The sequence below is a fragment of the Engraulis encrasicolus genome, chromosome 1 (genome assembly GCF_034702125.1).
Source record: "Engraulis encrasicolus isolate BLACKSEA-1 chromosome 1, IST_EnEncr_1.0, whole genome shotgun sequence".
NCBI lineage: Eukaryota > Metazoa > Chordata > Actinopteri > Clupeiformes > Engraulidae > Engraulis > Engraulis encrasicolus.
In genome coordinates, this window is record NC_085857.1 from 45,193,723 (window position 1) to 45,198,722 (window position 5,000).

The following is a 5,000-nucleotide window of genomic DNA, read 5'->3' on the forward strand; positions in this document are numbered from 1 at the left end:
ACTTACCAAGCTGTCATAATGTGATAAGCACTGTATAATGTCCATTGGATTTTTATCTATAAATATGAGCTGAATTGGTAAATTGCTCACAGGTAAATATTGACTCTCTCTAATCAAAGGCAATAGAAGGGATAGAGAAAACAGGCATGCAATACAACAATAGGCACTGTACTGCATTATATTACTCTATGCCTCATGTGGCCTTTATAATTACGCTCCACACAAAATTACAATATTTCCCTAGAATTTCACAAGACAGTTAGTGCACTTTAAACAGTATCAGTGTATTGTTTCAAATTTATTTTGCTTTACAGTTCTAGATTTGTTTTCACATGGGCTTGCAAGACAAGTAAAAAGGGATGGTAGAGGGCGCATTTTGACACCTCAACCAGAGTTTGCTATTTTTCCTATTTTGCAGTGAGAAAACCTGTCAATAAATAGTCATAGTCTAAATGTATATCTAGGACAATCTTATCTGATCAATGTAATATAAAGTCGAATTTACAACATTTCCCATCCAATCTAAACAACATTTTGCTTCAGAAAAGATCCTCAAGAGTGTACTATTCAATTGACAACATGACAAAGCGATTTGACTAGCTTGTCCATACACGGACCACACTATGACACAATGACTAACCATTCTGCTGGCACTGATACGTTCATTGACACAAAAACTTGGGTTTTGAGCAAGAGACTTGGTTTTGCAGGTCATCCACGGTGTTTTGCCATTTGTTAAAGCTGTTTTGAGAATGAATATTATGTTTTGCAAATTCCGAGAGAGATTCGAGAAATGTACAAAACCAATTGAGAAATACTGTAATATACGGCTCTGGTTCCACTGACATTACATTGCTACCCAGTGGACAAATGTGAGTACTGCAGGTAGTTGTTTTATTACTTAAGCAGAACACTTGTGCACACAAACTGTACACACAGAAAGACATTGACAAGCTTATACACATTTACACACACACACACACACACACACACACACACACACACACACACACACACACACACACACACACACACACACACACACACACACAACCATGTACACACGCACACACACTGTCCTCTCCTCAGTTTCTAGTTACACTGAAGTGACTCTTCCCCCAGTGGAGGAATGTGTGTAGTGCAGGCAGCTTGAGGTCTTTATTTATGCACCAATGACACTGGACATACCAGAGATAACAATGACATTCACACACAAACACACAAAGCTCACTTTCACCACGAAGCAAATGTCACATTCTTAAAGTGGTTACGCTGGTAAAAGTTAAAAGTGGTTAAGTTATATTTCAGATGATTGTATGATATAATAGTTTAAACATGACTGAAAATGGACTTAGTTAAAATTGTCTTAAAATAGTTTAAACGTTACTGAATGGCAATGGTCAAGAGCTAATGCATGCTCTGTGTAATGTTTTAGGTAGTAGTTAAGTTTAGTGTTATGGTAAGCAGAGGTTAAAAAAAAACACACACACACAGTTTCCTTCCAACAGAGGTAGGCTAACTTACAGTATCTGAGTAACCAGTACACCTATTGTATATCTCTTTTACAATCAGCTGAAGAACTTTGTGCTGCGTTCTTGTTTGGGTTGTATGTTTCAGTAACAAAACAGTCTGTTTCATTAGATAACCAAATTTGGAGTAGGCCTAAATGGTGCAAACACCATGTAATAGCTGCTTGCACGTTGATTTTACTTTTACTTTGGCTTTTGACACCTCTGGTGTCGGGTGCTATGGTAGTTAAGCCCTTTCAAAGCACTATTACGCTGGTTATGAAGTATCCAAATGTGGTTCTCTTACTCCTTTAAAAACTAAAATATATTGGTTGCAACTCAAGCACAAGAAGGTATGTCTGTGAATAATTAAATCTGAATATTCAAAACCTGTTTTACACCGCAGCTTCTTTCTTGCTATCAGTAAGTATAGAAACACACACGCGCACACACACGCGCGCACACACACACAGACATATGAATGGCATCCATTGTGCATGGTCACACACACACACACACACATACGCACGCACACACACACACACACACACACACACACACACACACACACACACACACACACACACACACGCACACACACACACGCAAATACCCAAATGCACGCAGACGCATGCGTGCACGCGCACAAACACACACACGCAAACGTACACGCAGGCACGCACGCATGCACACACGCAAACGCACATGCACACTTGATCCCACATATACTATAAACACTCTCTGCTTACACACAGACACGCACGCAGACGAGTGTGTGCATTAACGCACACCAAGCACACACACACAGCCAGTCTGCTGTCCATCATCCAGTCCCTGGTGGCTAATGAGGCTGAATCTGCTGTTTGAGTGGAAATCCCTTTCGCACTGCATGCTGACACACACAATGCAATGCAAAACACACAAACACACACACAGTCTCTCTCTCTCTCTCTCTCTCTCTCTCTCTCTCTCTCTCTCTCTCTCTCTCTCTCTCTCTCTCAATTATCATGACAAAGGTTATCACTGTGTCAGGTGTCTACTGATATTTAAACAGTTGATGATATGACATAAAAGAGTAAAAGTAAACAAACCTTGCCACTGGGCAATGCAGCAAATGACGGCATGACAACACACCCCCCCCACCCTGGCACAACGACAGCGCTCCCCTCCCGCAATGCACGCACGCTGCTTGGGCGGTCTCTCTCTCTCACTCGCTCTCTCTCACCCACTCTCGACGACTGCGTTGCCCAACTACGAAAAATGAGGCTATATCGTAGCGGCACCACGAAGCATGTAGTTGATTTTTCCCCGAGAATGGGCTCCAAAGTAAATATTTTTATTACACTTAGCTGACGATTTCATCCAAAGCAATTTATACTGTTATTTTTAGGTACAAGGTACAGTCCCTGGAGCAGCAGAGGGTTGCCGGTTTGATTCCCACCCATACCTCTCCCTACACCTCCATCCATGGCTGAAGCACCCTTGAGCAAGGGAGCTAACCCCATGTTGCTCCAGGGACTGTAACCAATACCCTGTAAGTAACTAAGCCCCTTTGCATAAAAGTGTCAGCTAAGTGTAATGTAGTTATGTGTTGGGCCGAGCCAATTCTGAAGTGCCTCTCACCCTGTTATGACTTAGGGAAGCACTGAGACAATTGTGGAACCATTATCCTATAACGCACTTAAAAAAACACCTTCATTGTCTTTGACATCGCTGCAAAAGCACTTTGCAGCCGGCCAGTGTGACTATCCACTGTACACAATACATTGTAATGTGTTCATTTATCACTCATAGAGTACGAGCAAATGCACTCTACAGATCAATGCTAAATGTAACACCTTCTGTGAATATTTTAAGACTGACTGCAGCATCTGTGCATTTACTGTGGCACGCTGTAATAGTTATTGAAAAGTTAACTACTGTACCATAGTACTACAATTACTATGACATAACACAGGCCCTTTAGTAATGCACTATGACTTGGCCATTGCCATACCGCTAACAGCAAATTTATAAAGCCGTGTCTTAACTGGTTAACAACATTCACAATTCTGTTACATTTTTTAGGTCCATTAGGTCTTTATGTCTTAAGGCCTGTGTCATCAATATATTGTCACCAAAATTGTAATGAGCGCATCTTAATATGTTAATATATGCCCAATGGAAAGTTGTAGCAATATTGGGAAACACTTTACTTGACGCCGGCGTCATACCTATGACATTACAGTGTAATAACAGTGTTATAAAGCAGTCATGTATGTGTCATAAACATCATGTCAGCATTTTATGACTTTGTCACTAAGTATCATTCGATTATAAACCGCTTTAACAATGTCAACTTTTCACGACCATAAAACGCTTATGACAATGACATCATGTTCATGACTCGTCCGTGACTGTGTCATGAGACTGTTTTGACACTATTATGACACTGTTTAAGTGTAAAACCCAATGTAGGATGTAGTTGAGTCTTTCCAGCAAAGAGTGACCAGGCCCGCCGGTGAGCCCATCTGCACAAAAAAGGCTGCAGAGTTGAATTGACAGTGCAAAATGTGCACAATAGAGCTGTAAAGATATTGTATCGAACAGACAAATCGTGATACAGAGAGTCACAATACTGTATCGCGATACAAGGAGGCAGTATCGTGATACGCCTTTTTAGCGTTTTGATAACCATCAGCCCAGAAAACAACCACATGATATGAAGTGATAATGTTTCCAAGCATCATCATTATTATGTAGAAACATTTTAAAATTGTTAGTAGCCTCTTGTAACCTATTCAATAAACTGTCATAGTTTTTATTCCTAAAGTTTATAAGGTTGGCAAATGTCAGATCGTGGGGTGTATCGAACCGTAGGTCATGGCAATAAAACCTACTTGACTTGACTTGAATTCGTGATACAAACCGAATCGTGAGTTGAGTGTATCGTTACAGCCGTAGTGCATAAGCATAGAGCAATTATGCAGAAAAGGGGTCCTTGGTCGCCTCAAACTCTGGTCATTCCTCATACTTTAATCTTTTTTCCTCTCTTTCTTTTTTTTGGTGAGTGGCCCTCCCTGCATTTGACAAGGCTACTGCATTATGAAGTACTCTCTCTAACCCCTCTCCTTCTTTAATGCTCGCTCTCTCTCTCTCTCTCTCTCTCTCTCCCTCTCTCTCTCTCTCTCTCTCTCTACTCATCTCTCATCCGTCTGTATTTCTTCTTGCCTCTCTCTAACTCCTGTCCCCTTTACTGCCACCCCCACAGCCCTCTGTCCATCTTTAATGCTCTCTCTCTCTCTCTCTCTCTCTCTCTCTCTCTCTCTCTCTCTCTCTCTCTCTCTCTCTCTCTCTCTCTCTCTCTCTCTCTCTCTGCCCCTGTCCCTTCTCTCTCTTTAAAACCCACCCCATCTCTCTCTATTATTTGGCTGACATTATGAATGTCACTGCAACTTGACAGAACAGTGCAGAATATATTGGTGTCGCCATCCTGACCAAGTGAATGCATGA